Source organism: Prunus mume, linkage group LG3 (genome assembly GCF_029339155.1).
Source record: "Prunus mume cultivar Tortuosa linkage group LG3, ASM2933915v1, whole genome shotgun sequence".
NCBI lineage: Eukaryota > Viridiplantae > Streptophyta > Magnoliopsida > Rosales > Rosaceae > Prunus > Prunus mume.
Genome location: NC_142700.1, coordinates 12,339,539 through 12,359,749, shown reverse-complemented (window position 1 = coordinate 12,359,749; position 20,211 = coordinate 12,339,539). Strand labels below are relative to the sequence as shown.

The 20,211-nt window shown below is 35.7% G+C and overlaps 3 pseudogenes; 2 read left to right on the top strand and 1 right to left on the bottom strand.

The window, feature by feature from the left end:
• Positions 1 to 942: 942 nt before the first annotated feature.
• On the top strand, positions 943 to 3,255 carry LOC148918762 (receptor-like protein 2 pseudogene; annotated as a pseudogene).
• Positions 3,256 to 5,396: 2,141 nt separating this feature from the next.
• On the top strand, positions 5,397 to 8,461 carry LOC103326169 (receptor-like protein 2 pseudogene; annotated as a pseudogene).
• Positions 8,462 to 10,716: 2,255 nt separating this feature from the next.
• LOC103326171 (receptor-like protein 2) lies at positions 10,717 to 18,465 on the bottom strand (annotated as a pseudogene).
• Between the last annotated feature and the right edge of the window lie 1,746 nt (positions 18,466 to 20,211).

The following is a 20,211-nucleotide window of genomic DNA, read 5'->3' as shown; positions in this document are numbered from 1 at the left end:
TAAATAAATGACTTTTCAATACTTTTAAAGGTAATTCTTACTACCAAAAGTCTTGCTAATTTACACCAGACTTTATAAAAATATTGGGAAGCTGAGAAGATAGAACCAAAACGGCTCCAAACGTCTCCAATTCCTTTTCCTTTGTTATATCAAGCATCATGCAGATGGATCTTTTTTCTTCATGGTTAGGGCTCCACTTTGGTATCCCACATGTCATCCACTTCCTTCAAGTTAGTAAAAAAATATTGAATGTTTTTCTTCTCTTCTCATCCACACGTTTCTGTTGATGAATATCTCTTCTCATCCACTTCCTTCAGCTATGTTTGCATATAAATATTTTATTATATTGATTGTCTCATATGCTATGTTTACATGGCTAAGCTTTTTTAAAAACTGAATCATGGCTAGTTGAATGCCAATTATTTCCTTATGGTACATTTTCAAATGTACTTTGTCATTTTTATCATTTTCTAATGTTAAGGGGAACTATTCTTTGCTTTTATGTAATTGTATCCAATTATTTTTTTCCCTAATTTTTTGTTCAATATATGCCGACTAGTTCATTCAACATAAAAGATAAATGCTATTTGTAAAATAAATATAAAAATAAGTATTTAAAAAGTCTATAAAACTCTATGATAAAAAGTATATGAAAGTTTGTCACTTAACTTTATAAAGTATGTAAAAGTCATTAAGAATTTGTCTACTCTAGAAAAGTCATTCACTTAAAAAAAATATTTAAAAGTTAGAATTGGATACCATCCTGGTATAAATTATCAACACGACAAAGTCGTCGTGGACTGTAAATTAATTAGCAAAGTCTTCTCTTTGAATATCAATAATTTGCATTATACGGTTGTTGTTTGCCGACCTCTCAATTTGCAGTGATGCTTACATCGTTTCCAAGCATCTTTGCTCTTACATATACAAACCTGTGAGTGTGAGCAACGACACATACACAAAACAATATTATAACTCAATGGCTCATGGCTTCCTTCTCTTCCTCTTATTCTCTTACATTATATCTACAAATATTCATGCCTGCAAACAAGCTGAAAGCAACTTCCTCCTGTCCTTTGCCTCCACTCTATCTTCTCCTCTTTTAAATTGGACATCCATTGATTGCTGTCGTTGGAAGGGCATCACTTGTAATAAAGATGGTTGGGTCACCCATTTGCTCTTACCTTCCAAAGGGCTCAAGGGAGGTCTCTTGCCTTCTTCACTTGCAAATCTCACACATATCACCCACTTGAATCTTTCCCATAATTCACTATATGGTTCACTTGAAATTCAGTTCTTCTTGTCTTTGAATCGACTCGAGATCCTTGATTTGAGCTATAACTTTCTTTCTGGAGAGCTACCACTTTCTCTACCATCCAGCAATATCCAGACACTAGATTTGTCCAGCAATCACTTTCATGGTGCAATTCCATCTTCATTCTTCCAACAAGCAAGCAACTTGACAAGTTTCAATGTCAGCAACAACACCTTCAAAGGGTATGTCCCATCCTCTATTTGTCTCCATTATTCTCCCTTCCTTCGGCTATTGGATTTTTCTTACAATGAATTCAGTGGCAACCTTGCTCTTGGGCTGGGGGCGTGTTCTAAACTACAGATTTTTCGAGCCGGTCACAATAACCTCTTAGGATTACTTCCAGAAGATATCTATAATGCTACCAAACTTGAAGAAATTGCATTACCTCTCAATTCACTACGTGGAGCCATTAGTGATAAAATTGTCAACATCACCAACCTTGCAATCCTTGACCTCTACTTTAATCAATTTAGCGGCGAGCTTCCTTTCAATTTGGGAAAACTCTCTAAGTTGAAGTTTGTGACCCTTGATTTCAACAATTTAAAAGGTGTTTTGCCTCCATCTTTGATGAATTGCACAAACCTTGTAGAACTGCGTTTGGGATCCAACAATTTAGAAGGAGACATCTCCATGCTTGATTTCTCCCGACTTAGTCAACTCACTAAACTTGACCTGAGGTACAATAACTTCACTGGTATGTTTCCAGTAAGCCTTTACTCATGTAGGTCCCTAAAAGCCATTCGATTGAGTGGAAATCATCTAGAGGGAGAAATACAAACTGAGATTATTTCATTGAAATCCTTGTCCTTCCTGTCGCTTGGTTACAACCGATTCACCAACCTCACAGGCGCAATGAAGATATTGATGAGTTGCAAAAGTCTTCAAGCACTTATGCTTGCTGGTTCCTTTAAAGGTGAGGGAATGCCATCTGATGATGACATGGTTGATTTTGACGGATTCCAAAATCTTCGATTATTGAGTTTGGTTGATTCTAACCTCACTGGTCAAATACCTGTATGGTTATCAAAGCTCAAGAATCTAGAGATCTTGGGTTTGCGTTTAAATCAAATGACAGGGCCAATTCCAAGTTTGTTGGGGACTCTTCCTAGATTGTTTTTTATAAGCTTGGGACAGAACCGAATTTCAGGTGAATTTCCAAAGCAACTTTGTAGACTACCAAGGTTGCTTTATGAACCTATTGCATCTCAAGTAGACCAATTTGAATTTGACTTGCCTGTCATCGGCGGCGCAACCGAAAATCACATTTTTCCACCATATAAATTGTCCTTCTTTGCAGCAACGATAGACTTATCTAACAATAATATTATTGGTGATATACCTACTGAGATCGGCCAATTGCAGCTTCTCCGCTGGCTATTTCTGAATTCCAACAACTTCTCCGGTGTCATTCCAGACCAAATATCAAACCTAAAAAATTTAGAGGTTTTGGATATCTCCATGAATCATTTGTCTGGAAAAATCCCATTGTCATTGGCGAGCCTTAATTTCTTGAAAGATTTTAATGTCTCATACAATAATCTCCAAGGACCAATACCAACTGGCACCCAGCTCCAAAGCTTCAACGCTTCTGCCTTTGAGAGGAATCCAAAACTTTGTGGTGCCCCACTTCCAAATAAGTGTGGACTAAATAAGGGCATTGATGTAGATAACAAGAACAACAAAGACGTGGACAATGGGCCTCATCAACTTCCATGGTTTTATATTTTCACTGCATTGGGGTTTATAGTGGGATTTTGGGGAGTCTGTGGTTCTTTAATTATTAACAAGACATGGAGATATGAGTATTTTCGATTCATAGACAATCTAAAAGATAGGCTCCATGTAATCATAACAGTCTACATCAACACGATGAACAGAAGGCTTAGAGACTAGATATATATTATTAATATTAATATTGTACTTTTTATTTTGTATTTTCAGTTTGCTTTTCCTTGTTTTTTTTCTTCTTTTTTTCTTTTGTGTTCCTGATGTACCAGGCGGATCTTAAGTAGGTGGTAGGCTACCGCCTACCCAAAAATATTTCACTAAAAAACCTATATATAAGCTATGTAATTGATATCCATTCCATGTGTTGGTATACACTATTGCATACCCAATCCATATAAAACCCACAGCATAAGCCCACTCAAACTTAAAAACTGAAAAAAAATTATAACCAGTCAGCCCATGTTATGAATGGCCCAGTCAAACTTTAATAAAAGAAAGAATATAACTTAAGTAGCCAAATAGTGGTCAGGTGCAATTCCGCAGCAGTCGGAGAGCTTTTCTCAACGCAAGTCTTGGTTTGTCTGTGCAATCGTGGACACTGGACAGCCTCTTCTCTTCTCTTCTCATATACAAGGAAACAAGTATTCTTCTTAATCTCTTCTTTTTAATTATCTTCTTCTATTGGGTTATTCCTAAAATAAATGTATGCATCTTAGTTTTAATTTTAATTTGAAATTGAGTTTTCTAGGGTTTAATTAGGAATGAAATATAATTTGGGGATTTTGTTGAAATTAATTAGGTCTTTGATTTTAAGAATTTTGTTGAGATGTTTGATTTGATGTTGGCATTGTTGAGATGTTTGATTTGTTGTTGGCATGTTAATGTTTGACTAAATTCATTGCTTTACAGATTGATTCAGTTGGTGTTGACTCTTCCTGTTTCTACAGCAACAACGGAACGAGCTTTTTCATGTATGAGAATTATTAAGAATAGACTTCGAAGCACCATAGCTGATGAATTCCTTGTTGATTACATGATTCGCCACATTGAAAGAGAGTTTGCTAATAGCATCGATAATAAAGAGATAATTGAAGAATTTAAGATTTCTAAGCCTCGTAGGGTACAATTTTAGATTAAAATAGTTTAGTTTTTGTGTTGCATTGCATTTACTTCTTGTTTTTTTTGTTAAGCTTTTATTTATGTATAGATATGCATATTTAAGGGTAAGGCTCATTACGTCCCCCCTGACTAGGTGTATCTTTTTATTTTTATCAATAAAATTCACTCGCGTATCGAGTTTTTAAGGTAAGTTTTACCTGACTTTTGAATCTGGATCCGCCACTGATGTACGGTACAATTTGTTCTTGCATCGTGTTTGTAAAAAGATTAGGTCATTTCGCATATAAACCTGTTTTATCTATACTATAAAGAAAAACCCCTCGAGTCCAATACTTTAGAAAAGTTCCATGCTATATTTATAAATAAAAAAATGGAAATATGCCAAGAAACAATCTGAAAATATACTTTTGATTTTCATTAAATCTCCCTGATTGACTCAATCTCTCCATTTAAGGGGGAGAATAATTCCCTTTCATATGAGAATTATTCTCCGAAAAACCGTAGAAGACCAAGTTTTTGGCGCCATTGCCGGGAATTCCTAATTTACGTCTAATTGAGTTTTTTTTTTAGTTTTCTTTTCTTTATTATTATTATTTTTCTCTCTTAAAGTTATTTTGGTTTCAGGTTATACAAGATTCAAAGAAAAAGAAGGAAGACAATTTTCTCTTGGCAAGTGCTACACGCCACTTTCCAGCTTTATTAAATAAAATAGAAATAAAGCCAAATCAAAAGGAAACATACAACAGCCAATAGAAGCCAAAAGGGAAAGAGAGTTGAATTGCGCTACTTGACAAAATAGTAACAAGCAAGAACTCCACCGTTCTTCACAGCCGCTACGCCAAGCTCGCATTCCAGGAAATCAAAGAAACGGGAAGCACGCATCCAAGAAGAGACGAAAATATTTCGTTGACTTTCTGCTGTCAACTAGAAAGTTTCCTTTTCCGATTCAATTTTCTTCTCAAAATCTTGTTCGTTTAATCTAGAACCTTTGTTCTTTTCTCAGGAGCAGCCAATAGAAGCAAAAGAGGAGGGGCTGTCGATAAAAACCAAAACGGAGAACCCCATTCATACAATACAGCCGCTTCTCCCAACACAACGCCCAGCCAAAATTTCTCTTTCTTCAATTGGGAATCGACTTCCTCTTCCCATGAACTTTCAATTTTTCATTTTCTATGTCTGTAGTAGGCAGCAAAAGCTGAGAAATTTGTTAGAACCCACAGAGGAATTTGTTAGAACCCACAAATTTTCCAAATCCTTAAATAATGCTGTCTTGCGAATAAAGTATAATACTGTAGCCTGCTGTTAACAATCTAAACCTAACATGCACGGTAGTGTAGCCTTCTAATAACCCAATGGCTCTTGTCTTCCTCCTCGTCCTCCTATTCTCTTCCATTATATTTCCAAATGTTCGTGCATGCACCCAAACTGAACGCAGCTCTCTCCTGGCCTCCTTCGCCCACACTCTCTCTTCTCCTCCATTTAATTGGAGTTCTTCCATTAACTGCTGCCATTGGAGCGGCATCAGTTGTAATCAGGATGGTTGGGTCACCCATTTGATCCTGCCCTCCAAAGGGATCAGGGGAGGTTTTAAGCCCGCATCACTTGCAAATCTCACACATCTTACCCACATCAATCTGTCCCACAACTCACTTTATGGCTCACTTGTTCCAACTGAACTCTTCTTATCCTTGAAAAGTCTTGAGGTCCTCGATTTGAGCCACAACCTTCTTTCCGGAAAGCTACCATCTTCTTTACCTTCCAGCAACATCCTAACAGTGGATTTGTCTAGCAATCAACTGCATGGTGTGATTCCTCCTACATTCTTCTATGGAGCTTGGCATTTGACTAGTTTCAATGCTAGCAATAATGCCTTCTCAGGGTCTATCCCATCCTCTATTTGTCTCCAACATTCTTCTCCTTTAATAAGGCATTTGGATGTTTCCTCCAATAATTTTAATGGCACCATTTTGCCAGGATTAGGGGACTGTTCTAAACTACAGGTTTTTCGTGCTCATCACAATAACATGGCAGGATTACTTCCGGAAGATATCTACAATGCTACCGAACTTGAAGAAATTGCATTACATTTCAACTCATTATATGGAGCAATAAGTGACAGAATTGCCAACCTCATCAACTTGGCAATCCTTGACCTCTCCTTTAATCAATTGAGTGGTGTGCTCCCTCTCCAGTTAGGGAAGCTGTCCAAGTTGAGCCACATAATCCTTGATTTCAACAATCTCCGAGGTTCTTTGCCCCCATCTTTGATGAACTGCACAAATCTTATAGAAGTACGTCTGGGAGCCAACAACTTGGGAGGGGATATCTCCACTCTTAATTTCTCCACACTCAGTCGAATAAGTAAAATTGACCTATTTAGGAATAATTTCATTGGTAACTTGCCAACAAGCCTTTACTCATGTCGGTCCCTACAAGCAATTCAATTAAGTGTCAATAATCTGCAAGGACAGATACATCCTGAGATTCTTTCATTGAAATCCTTGTCCTTCCTCTCGCTTAGTGAAATCAGATTGACCAATTTAGCTGGGACAATCAAGATATTAATGCATTGCAAAACTCTTCGAACGCTCTGCCTTTCGGATTCCTTTATCAGTGGGGCAAACCTAGATGATAATGGCATGGTTGATCAAGATGGATTCCAAAATCTTCGATTTTTGGATTTGAGTGGGTGTGAGATCACGGGTCCAATACCTATATGGTTATCAAAGCTCAAGAATCTCCAGAGCTTGATTTTGGACCGTAACAGAATCACAGGGTCAATTCCTAGTTGGTTGGGGACGCTTCCAAGACTCTTTCATATGAGATTGCATGAAAACCTTATTTCAGGTGAATATCCCAAGCAACTCTGCAGGCTACCAAGTTTGGTATATCTTCCTGAATCTCAGGTAGAGGACGATCATTATGAATTTGAATTGCCTCTCATCTCTGGATCAAAAGAAAATCCATATTTTTTACATCACGTATTGTTTTTCCTTCCACCAATGATAGACGTATCTAACAATAACATGAATGGTAGTATACCTATTGAGATCGGCCAATTGAGGCTTCTTCACACGTTGAATCTTAGCGGCAACAACTTCTTTGGAAACATTCCAACCCAAATATCCAACCTACAAAACTTAGAAGCCTTGGATCTGTCCAGGAATGCTTTGTCTGGAAACATCCCATCCCCATTGGCTAGCCTGCATTTCTTGCATGCCCTTAATGTCTCGTACAATGATCTCAGAGGACCAACACCAACAAGCACTCAGCTCCAAAGCCTCAATGCTTCTGCATTTGAGGGGAATCCGAAACTTTGTGGAGCCCCAGTTCCGAATGAGTGCGGGCCGATCATGGGCATTGATGCAGCAGATAAGAAGAACAACCACGATGTGGACAGTGATCACCAATTTCCATGGTTTTATATTTCTGTTGTGCTAGGCTTCATTGTAGGATTTTGGGGAGTGTGTGGTTCTTTAGTTATTAAGAGAACGTGGAGACATGCATATTTTCGATTCACAGATAATGTACAAGATAGGGTCTGTGTGATGATGACAGTGTCCGTGAACAGGATGAAGAGAAAGCTCAGAGGCTAGATATTATTGTACTTTATTTGATTTCACATCTTCATTTTTTTTTCTTTTGTGTTCCTGTCCTGATGTAATAATGCAGAGTTTGTTCTTATAATAATGTCTTCCTTTTGTAAGCAACAAATACAACTCGAAAAACTGATCATCTGGTTTTGGCCATAGAGCCTTCTCGGAAACAAGAACAAAAGAAAACAGATTAATACCTCAATGCCATTCCCCTCGTACCATCGAGGTTCTCTCTAAAATACCCCCCATTCTTCCTGCAATTAGAAGAAGCGCCCACAAAATAAAGCAGACAAAGGAGCTTTGGGGCTGGGAGGGGCGGCTAATTCTTCTCCACTCATTGCTCTGCACTTCTTCCTCTTACGAACTCTTTTGCGTGAGAACTGAGAAAAGACGACGACCTGTTTTGGTTCAAAACTGAAATGGGTCGGATCATATCGACCTCGGGTGTTTATGTATGCACGTAAAGCCTGTGGCCCGAAGGCCCGAATAAAATACTTTTATGGGATATATAACAAACATTGGGCCAGACCCGACCCAGTTTTGGCTCAAGATAGGAGAAAAAACTTCTCTTTTGAGATTTTGAATTAGAATTTGCAGAGAATTGGAAAGGTGAAAATGGCGAAGAAAGGAAGCTCAAAGTTGAATGTTGCTATTATTCATCCCGTGCTTACCACCTTGTAGACGACATTAAGTCTCAAGAGGGGTCCAGGATGAGAGCACCAGACCTCCTTATTTCAAAGCCTGCTACGACTCCAAGCACTTTGCCCCAGTGGAAGGCAACCACTAGGTTGAAAAACTTGGAAGATTGTCATAGGTTACCGTCCTTTTCTTCTTCCTGAAGTGTTACTTTATACCATCAAGTGTTTCTAGATTTTCTTCAGCGTTCTTGTTCTACTTAGATATTAGCGTGTTTGGGTAGTCTTCGGTTGTCCACAGGTCTTATTTGCGTATTCCCTTTGCACACCAGTTCCCTTTGTTCCCTTTGCACACCATAGACGCTGACAATTTATATCCTACAAGTTATGCACTTGTACCAATAAATTATGATATGATATGATGTCACATTCACATTAAAATCACCAATAGTATGTTGGTGAAACAACAAATAGTATTTCACTAATAATATAATTCAACAATTAAATTAAACAGTAAATAAAATCATGAGATTAAATAAGACAACAAAATAAAATTAGGCTTAAATGTTAAAATGGTCCTTGTGTTTTACACATTTGGCAAATTTAATCCATGTGTTTTCAATTTGGTCAATTTAGTCCCTGTGTCTTACTCCGTTAGCCAATGTTGTCCATTATGTTAAATTACTTTTAAAAAATTCATAAAAATTTAAAAATTAATATAAAAAAATTATTAAGTTAAGTTTATAATATTGATACAAATAACAAAATAACAAAATAAAAAAGAAATTCTGGAAAACCAACAGACTCTGTCCTTCTCTCATCTTCGCCGCCACCCAACCCAACACCACAACCATCAGTTGCCTGCCAATACTGATGTTGAATCTTTATTTCACTCATATTTTGTGGGGGTGGGAGGGATGGAAAAAGGAAGAGAGAAAGAGAGATGGAGTTGTGGGGAGGGAAGGCAGGGCTCGGGCTAGGTTTCTTTATCCCTCCAAGGGTTTGTTGGTTCGTAAATTTGTGCCCCTCACCTGGGCTAGGGCCCGATTCTTTGATGGCTCCAAGAGAAAACCCATCAAGGAAACCTCCAATTGTTGTACTCATGATATTGAAAGGTGAGGCACTCTTCTGCAATGAATGTGGAGCAGAGCAAAAGAATAAGCGAAAAGAAACTGAAGAACTTGGTTGCCATGTTGGGATTCGACAATTGAAAAACTGAGAGAGAGAGAGAGAGAGAGAGAGAGAGAGAGAGAGAGAGAGGCTGTCGGGTTTCAGATTGTTTTTTTTAACATTTTATTATTTTAATTCATATTTGTTTGCTTTGTAAATAGAACTTAATAATTTTTAAAATTTTAAATGAATTTTTTAACGGCAATTTAACGAAATGAACAACATTGGCTAACGGAATAAAACATAGGGACTAAATTGGTCGAATTAAAAACACAAGGACTAAATTTGCCAATTGACTAAAACACAAGGACCATTTTAACATTTAAGCCATAAAACTAACTGGTTTTCTAGATAAAGGCTTGCAGTTTGCAATGTCCTTGAAACAGAATTTCACCCCTACTCAATGCTTGTAGTTCTACAGGCGTCTACTCCACCAGGATACAACTATCTTAAAACAAAGTCCTAGCACTAGGGCTTTTTCTGGCTAATTCTGTATGTTCATCTCTCATGCTATAGGAATATGACTTAGAATGAACTCTGCGTTTTTGATGTATTTTAAATAGACAATTAGGCATTGACCCAAAAGTCAGGCCAATTGTATAGCCCAATCCTAACTATTTTATTTCAGAGAGTAGGTTTTATAAAGACCTTCAAGGAACTACAGTTTTCCAATGTGGGACTAATTTCAACTCAAACATTGCAATGCCTTGCAAAAACCAACATAGTATAGGTTCTCTCATTTTACTTTGAGACATAATTTAATAGCCTGAACACTGCTCTGAATTTTTTGTTTAAGAAAGACATCTGTAGTGGTAAAATTCTACGGAACAAAAGCTGCATTCGGATGGAACCTTGCCGAAAGTTTAATTTCAGAGACAATTAAAGATAATTTTATTGTCCTCCTTTGAAATTAATTCATTTTACTCAAATATTTGCATCCATAAACATTTGCACTGACCTAGACAGCCAAATCTGTACCTGAAGTTGTATTTGTTGCTTGTTTTGCTTTCACAAGTATGTGCTGCATTGAATTTTGAATACCCATTTTTGTATTCATTTGTTATGGTATTCATGACTTTGGACAGCCAAAATCTCTTTATTGTTGCGTGCAAAAGGCAGCGTGAAAGAAACTGTATCCGAAAAGAAGACATAATTATAAGGACAAACTGTGCCGTATTACATCAAGAACGCAAAAGAAAAGAAGAAAAAAAGAAACGCAAATAAAAAAATTTAAAATAAAAAGTACAATATTAGCCTCTAAGGCCTTCTCTTTATCATGTTGATGCGTACTGTTATCATCACGTAGAGTCTATCTTGTATATTGTATATGAATCGAAAATATGCATACACTACTACAAAAAGTGACAAAGACGACCAGAAAAAAACGACGGTCTAAGTGAAAACCGTCGTCGTTTTTTAAAAGACGACGGTTCTATAAAACCGCCGTGTAATAACACCTTAGACACCTAAAAAATGGAGATTCAAATGGTTGTTCATAAACAACGACGTACCTAATTAAAAAACCGACGTCTATTTGAAACAGGATTTCCGCAGTGTAAAATCAAAGCAAATAAAGAACGCATGAAGTTATGAATCGACCGACGTAGAAAGTAAAGACGACGATTTCAAAAAAAGCCGCCGTTTTTACGCAGAAAATAACACGACCAAGTTTTCGTATAAGGCGCCATATAATTACAAATAAATTCACGGCGGTAAAATACAAAATATCGCCGTATTAAATTAATGTACAACGACGGAAAATAAAAATATATTGACGTCTTTCTTGTATAGTTCTACGACGGTATCTTTAAATCTCACCACGTTTGTTTTTCATTTAACGACGTATTATAAAATTTAACGTCGTATTTATTCCCTTTATACGTCATACCTTATATTTAAACCGTCGTCTTAATACGAATTTTTTTTATCAATTTATTTCTTTGATTTTGTTATCATACGTCATACTATATGTAAAGATGAAGCTTTTTATAAAAAAAAACATCATCTATTATATGTAAAGATGACGATTTTTATAAAAACCGTCGTCTATTATGTGTAAAGATGATGATTTTTATAAAAACCGTCTTCTATTATATGTAAAGATGACAATTTTATAAAACCGTCGTCTATTATATGTAAAGATGACGATTTTTTAAAAAACCGCTCGTCTATTATGTAAAGATGACGATTTTATAAAATCGTCTATTATATGTAAACATGACGCTTTTTATAAAAACCGAAAAACCGCGTCTATTATATAAAGACGGACGATTTTTATTAAAAACCGTCGTCTATTATATATAAAGATGACGATTTTTATAAAACCGCGTCTATTATATGTAAAGATGACGATTTTTAAAAAACCGTCGTCTATTATGTGTAAAGATGACGATTTTTTAAAACCGCTCTATTATATGTAAAGATGACGCTTTTTATAAAAACCGAAAAACCGTCGTCTATTATATGTAAAGACGACGATTTTTAATAAAAATCGTCGTCTATTATATATAAAGATGACGATTTTTATAAAAACCGTCGTCTATTATGTGTAAAGATGACGATTTTTTAAAAAACCGTCGTCTATTATGTGTAAAGATGACGATTTTATAAAACCGTCGTCTATTATATGTAAAGATGACGCTTTTTATAAAAACCGAAAAAACCGTCGTCTATTATATATAAAGATGACGCGTTTTTTATAAAAACCGAAAAAACCGCTCGTCTATTATATGTAAAGATGACGCTTTTTATAAAAACCGTCGTCTATTATATGTAAAGATGATGATTTTTTTTTTTAAAGGGTCGTCTATTATATATAAAGATGACGCTTTTTATAAAAAATGGTCGTCTATTATATGTAAAGATGATGGTTTGTAATAATAACCGTTAAATCATGATTGTTCATTTATAATCGAAATTTTTTGTCCCGTTACTTTATCTCTGAATGTTTATTTTTTTCGATTTTTGGTGTAGATGATCTCGAAGTATAAACAAACAAGTTTGACGGTTGGATCGTTGAAACTAGTTTCTTAGAATGCGTATGCCATCAAAACAATATATTCACTAACAATTAAGAGTTTATTTATACTTTCGTTAAATATAACATAAGATTTTGTGGTATCCACTAGTGTAAATATTTTAAATTGAAGATCAAATTCAGTCATTATATTCATATAGGGTCAAGGAGTGTAGCGGTAAAAAATCATCAAAATCGGAGTTAAAATAACCGTTAAATCATGATTTTTCATTTATAACCGTCGAAATTTTTTGTCCCGTTACTTGATCTCTGAATGTTTATTTTTTCTGATTTTTGGCGTATATGATCTTGAAGTATAAACAAACACGTTTGATGGTTGGATCATTGAAACTAGTTTCTTAGAATGCGTATGCCATCAAAACAATATATTCACTAACAATGAAGAGTTTATTTATACTTTCATTAAATATGACATAAGATTTTGTGGTATCCACTAGTGTCAATATTTTAAATTGAAGATCAAATTCAATCATTGTATTCATATTGGGTCAAGGATTGTAGCGGTAAAAAATCATCAAAATCGGAGTTAAAATAACCGTTAAATCATGATTTTTCATTTATAACCACGAAATTTTTTGTCTTGTTACTTGATCTCTGAATGTTTATTTTTTCCAATTTTTGGCGTATATGATCTCGAAGTATAAACAAACACGTTTGACGGTTGGATCATTGAAACTAGTTTCTTAGAATGCGTATGCCATCAAAATAATATATTCACTAACAATTAAGAGTTTATTTATACTTTTGTTAAATATAACATAAGATTTTGTGGTATCCACTAGTGTAAATATTTTAAATTGAAGATCAAATTCAGTCATTGTATTCATATAGGGTCAAGGAGTGTAGTGGAAAAAAACGTCTATTGTTTGTAAAGATGACGGTTTTTATAAAAACGGTCGTCTATTGTACGTAAAGATGATGTTTTTTTATAAAAACCGCTGCCTATTGTACGTAAAGATGATGCTTTTATAAAAACCGCCGTCTATTATATAAAGATGACGTTTTTATAAAACCGCTGTCTATTATATGTAAAGATGACGCTTTTTATAAAAAACCGTCGATATTATAGGGTGGCATTTTAAACCGAAAAACCAAAAACCGCAAAAACCAACCGACAATTTACCGCAATGAAACCACAATCGCGGTAAACCGAACCGCATTTGCGGTATTAAGAACCGAACCGCATTTGCGGTTGCGGTTGCGGTATTTGATTTTCAAAACTTGCGGTTACCGCAAACCGCAAAGTATAGCCACACGGATGATGAAGTTGAATTTTACAAGGAAATGGAACATATGACAACTTGTAAGTAATTAGTTTATTTATACTAATGTTATTTATGCTTCTTCTTATAATAAAATGTACTACACTATGTTGTTTTATTTGTAAATAACATTGGTGCTCAAACAACACAACGAGGTTCTTCAAATCCACTCACCATCAACACTTGAGTTTGTAACTTTAGTTTGTACCATTGGTGCATTGCATTTTCCTTTTAGTTTGTAACTTTAATTAACTTTGAATTGAATTTTTCTTTTTTGTTGTAACTTTAATTCATTTTGCTTTGCATTTTCCTTTTAGTTTATAACTTTAAAGGATTTGGAATTGGAATGCTTGAGAAGTTTAACTTTAATTGGAATGCTTGGAATTGTAACTTTAATTTTCTTAGGTTGTGAATGCTTGAGAAGTTGATGAGATTGTGAATTTATATATGTTTGAGAAATTGAGGTTGTGTATTTATTTATTTAGGTTGTGAATTTATATTTTTGTGAATGCTTGAGAACTCGCGGTTTTAAACCGCTAATTCGCGGTAACCGACCGCATTTTTGCGGTTTCAAAAATCACCAAACCGCAAATAGTCGGTCGGTTTGCGGTTTGAGTAAAAATTCGCGGTTACCGAACCGCAACCACCCCTAGTATATTATATGTAAAGATGACAAATTTTTTTAAAAAGCGCTGCCTTTTAAAACACTCTAAAAATGGCCGCTATGAATTCACGCCGATAAATTTTCAAATTTTCACCCGTCTTTGAAAATCTTATCTCTCATTAACAAGCGTCGTCTTTTAAAACACGCTAAAAAAAATCTACTTAAGTGCATTCGCGCTTGTCAAATTTTCAGATTTTCCCCCGTCTCTAAAAACCTTATCTCTCCCTCCTTGAAACCTCCCAGACTTCTAAAACACCCTCATGAAACTCTCTACAAAATCATCAAAAGATCGATATCAATGAAGGAGTTGAGAGATTGAGGTCTTAACAAATCAATAAGATGTAGAGGGATGTTCTGTATTTGAGAATCAAAGCTTGTTGAAAGGTTCGATTTGAAAGTCACCTAATCTCTTAATACCCTTCTATATCTTGCTAGTGAATTCTGGATTAGTCTCTTTGCGTTTTTGGTATGTTCTTTGTGTCCCTAATTTCAGATTTTGTCTCTCTTGATTTGTCTGATTTGTTTACATATATATATTTTTTAATTTCTGGTTTCTTTTTAGATTTTCTGATTTGGTTATCAGGAGATGAGGAGGAAGCTTGCAGATTTATAAACTTTTCTTTTGCAGGTTTTCTATGTGAGTCGATGTTTTTTGTTGTTGAAAATTTGCAGGTTCTCGATGGTCTTTTTTATGCTCATTTTACAAGTTTTCTATGGAAATATGGACAAATGGTAAAATTCTCTTCCACCTAATTTTTTATGTTTATAATCATAGATTCTTTTTTTTCTCTCTTTGTCATTTTGATTTATTTAGGATGATGGAGGAGACTTCAACCAGTGCATCATTTGTATGTTTGGATGAGGAATGCTTGGATTAGGAGTACGAGGTCTTGTTAGGAATTATGTTTGTTGTAGAATAAAGATTGGTTAACTATGTAATAACTATTGAATCTTCAAGTTTTATGAAAGAAACTATTTTTGATAAAGCATTATGGTTGGTTTTCTAGTTAAAATCGTTGTATAGCATCATAGGAAATCAAAAAGCATTATTGTACGTAAAGATGACGCTTTTTTATAAAAACCGTCATCTATTGTATGTAAAAATGACGCTTTTTATAAAAATCGTCGTCTATTGTATGTAAAGATGACGATTTTTATAAAACCGTCGTCTATTGTATCGTAAAGATGACGCGTTTTATAAAAACCGCCGCCTATTGTACATAAAGATGACGCTTTTTATAAAAAACCGTCGCCTATTGTACGTAAAGATGACGCTTTTTATAAAAAAACCGTCGTCAATTGTACGTAAAAATGACGCTTTTTATAAAAACCGTCGTCTATTGTATGTAAAGATGACATTTTTTATAAAAACCGTCGTCTATTGTATGTAAAGATGACGCTTTTTATAAAAACCGTCGTCTATTGTATGTAAAGATAACGCTTTTTATAAATAAAGGTCGTCTATTGTATGTAAAGATGACGTCTTTATAAACAATCCACGACGGTTTTCATAAAAAAATCGTCATCTTTACATACAATACACGACTTGTTCTATTAAAAACATGCGTCTTTCCTCCTATAATTAACGATATTTACCTCTAAACAACGACGATTTTCTTTAAAACCGCTCATCTTTATCGATAAACAACGACGTGAAAAGCCGTCGTAGTTTGAAATCGAAATAGACGGCAATCGATTTCACGACCGGGCGAAATCCTTTTACACGACGGTGGTTTCCCGTCGTCTATTTTGATTTTTGTAGTAGTGATATCTCCATGTCTTGTTAATAATTAAAGAACCACATACTCCCCAAAATCCCACTATAAACCCTAACACAATGGAAGAAATATAAAACCACGGAATTTGATGACGCCCGTTGTCCATGTCTTTGTTGTTCTTCTTGTTATCTTCATCAATGCCTTTATTTGGTCGACTGCACTTATTAGCAAGTGGGGCACCACAAAGTTTTGGATTCCCCTCAAAGGCAGAAGCGTTGAAGCTTTGGAGTTGAGTGCCTGTTGGTATTGGTCCCTGGAGATTATTGTATGAGACATTAAATTCTTTCAAGAAAGTGAGGCTCACCAATGACGATGGGATTGTTCCAGACAAGTGGTTCTTGGAGAGGTTCAAAAGCTCTAAATTTTTTAGGTTAGATATTTGGTCTGGAATGACACCGGAAAAGTTGTTGGAGTCAAGATTCAACTTGCGGAGAAGCTGCAATTGGCCGACCTCAGTAGGTATATCACCACTAATGTTATTGTTAGATAAGTCAATCGCTGGAAAAAACAAAAATAATTTGTGCGGTTCAAAACGTGGATTTGCGGTTACTCTGCCGCCAAAGATAGGCAATTCAAATTCATAATTGTCCACTTGCGATGGAGTAGGTTCATAAACCAACCTTGGTAGTCTACAAAGTTGCTTTGGAATTTCACCTGATATTCGGTTACTTGCCAAGTTTAGAGAAAAAAGTCTAGGAAGAGTCCCCAACCAACTTGGAATTGGTCCTGTGATTTGATTGTTATATAGAGCTAAGATCTCTAGATTCTTGAGCTTTGATAACCATAAAGGTATTTGACCAGTGCAAGAATCAGCCAAACTCACAATGTAAGATTTTCAAATCCGTTAAAATCAACCATGTCATCATCAGATGGCATTCCCTCACCTTCAAAGGTACCAGCAAGCGAGAGTGTGTGAAGACTTTTGCAACTCATCAATATCTTCATTGCCCCTGTGACATTAGTGAATCGGTTGTAACCAAGCAAGAGGAAGGACAAGGATTTCAATGAAAGAATCTCAGCTTGTATTTGTCCCTCTAGATGATTTCCACTCAATCCAATAGCTTTTAGGGACCTACATGAGTAAAGACTTACTGGAATTGTACCAGTGAAGTTATTAACCCTTAGGTCAAGTTTAGTAAGTTGACTAAGTCTGGAGAAATCAAGCATTGAGATATCTCCTTCCAAGTTGTTGGATCCCAAATGTAGTTCTAAAAGGTTTGTGCAATTCATCAAAGAGATGGGCAAAGAACCTTCTAAATTGTTGAAATCAAGGATCACAAACTTCAACTTCGAGAGCCTCCCCAAATTGACGGGAAGCTCACCGCTCAATTGATTAAAGTAGAGGTCAAGGATTGCAAGATTGGTGAGGTTGACAATTTTATCACTAATGACTCCATATAGTGAATTTAGAGGTAATGCAATTTCTTCAAGTTTAGTAGCATTATAGATATCTTCTAGAAGTAATCCTGAGAGATTGTTATGACCAGCCTGAAAAACCTTTAATTCGGAACAGTACCCTAGTCCAGGAGCAAGGTTGCCACTAAATTCATTGGAAGAAAAATCCAATATCCTAAGGAAGGGAGAAGAATGGAGACAAATAGAGGATGGGACATACCCTGTGAAGGTATTGTTGCTGACATTGAAACTAATCAAGTTGCTAGCTTGGTGGAAGAATGAAGATGAAATAGCACCATAGAAGTGATTGCTAGACAAATCCAGTTTCCAGATATTGTTGGATGGTAGAGAAAGTGGTAGCTGTCCAGAAAGAAGGTTATAACTCAAATCAAGGATCTGAAGACGATTCAAGGAAACAAAGAATTGAGTCTCAAGGGAACCATAAAGTGAATTGTGGGAGAGATTCAAGTGAGTGAGATGTGTGAGATTTGCAAGTGATGAGGGAAACATACCTCCTTTGAGCCCTTTGGAGGGTAAGAGCAAATGGGTGACCCTACCATCTTGATCACAAGTGATGCCCTTCCAATGACAACAATTATCAGAGGTCCAATTTAAAGGAAGAGAAGATAAAGTTAGGGTAAAGGACAGGAGAGAGCTGCGATCAGTTTGGTTGCATGCATGAGTATGTGTGGAAATAATGGAAGAGAAAAAGAGGAAGAGAAGGAAGCAATATGCCATTGGGTTATCGGCTGCTGCAGTACTAGCAAAGTTCTTACGTGTATTTACATTGCCCGCAGGTGTGGATATATATAGAAGCAAATAAAGGCATAATTTATTTATTTTCTTTTATATATCTTGAGATTATTGACGCAGCATTAAATTGCAAAACTTCACTTGCAAACTGAGAAATTGGCAAACAACCATAATTAATTTGGGACTCCAAAGTCAATGTGATGGCATTTGAGACTCCAAAAGTCAATGTGATGGGACTCCAAAGACTATAGACTTTCATGAAGCGAGTCCATATTTGAAAAATGAAGAAGATTGGCTGAAATTTCATCTTTGATTTTGAAGGCATATTCGGAATTTCGTTACCTTGAAAACGATTTATCATTAAAGGCAAAACATCACTGCAAACTGAGAAATTGGCAAACAACCATAGCCATAAAATACAAATTCTTCAAATCCCCTCTATATTTATACATCGAAGAGAGATTTTAAAAGGAAAGAAAGACTTCGTCCCTACTCTCAGATAATGAAATCACCAAATGATGCTCCACACTGAGCGTGAGGTTTATTCTAAAGAAGTTTTTTTTTTCTCATCCACAAAACTCAGAATACGAATTTGATCTAGAACCACAATGCCATCATTGTATGGCTTTCAACTAACGTAGCCAAATTGTAGACCACATTAGGCCACAATGAGAGGACCAGACCTCCTTATTTCATATTCAATACATCTAAGGAAAACAAAATATCTGAGGATGTCAAGTGTCTTACATATTCCAAACACCATCCTCAGATTGAAAAAAAGAAAAAGGAAAAGAAAGAGAAGACAGATTATGAGAACAAACTGTGCCTTACATATGGAAAACAACAAAAAAAGACAACAGAGCAAACACAAATGAAACTGTAAAATATAAAGTACAATCTACCCCCTAAAACTATTTTCTAGATCATCTTGAGCGTTCTAGTTCAGTTCTGCAAAATGCAGAATTTATTGCTTCATTGTATCCACAAGTCTTATTTGCATATTGATTTTGCACACCGGTTATGAGGGATCGCTAACTTTCTTTTCATATAGCCATAGCCGCAGACACTTTTTTATATCCTACAAGTTATGCACTTGTACCAATAAACTATGATATGATATCACATTCACATTAGAATTACCAATAGTATAGCTGCTGTCATTTACTTTGAGACAAGATTTAATATCTCAAAATATTTAGTCTGAACTTTTCTGAAATTTTTGTTTAAGAAAGTCATCTGTAGCTGTGCTAAAATTCTGTGGAATACAAAAACCACTACAAGACAAACAATTATTAGTGGCCAGCTACTTGGTCACAAAAACTACCAATTTTGGTCACGGAATACAATTAGTGTTCAAATATCAATGGTCATTGGGTGGTCACTAGAAGCTTGTGACAAATTCTATTTAGTGGCCAATGTCAAGTATTGGTCACTACAACCCAAAGAATTAGCGACTTCCTCTGTGTGGTCATAAAAATGCTATTAGTGACCGCAACTTTAATCACTAAAGAGCTACAATTTGGTCACCAAAACATGTATTTTTAGTCACTGAAAGTGGGTCACGTGCCCACATTAGTGACCTACTTGCTCACTAAAAGTGGGTCTGAACTACAAGTTTTTTGTACCGGTCACAATAAACTCTCAGGATTACTTCCAGAAGATATCTATAATGCCATCAAACTTGAAGAAATTTCGCTACCTCTTAATTCACTACATGGAGCCATTAGTGATACAATTGTCAACCTCACCAACCGAATCC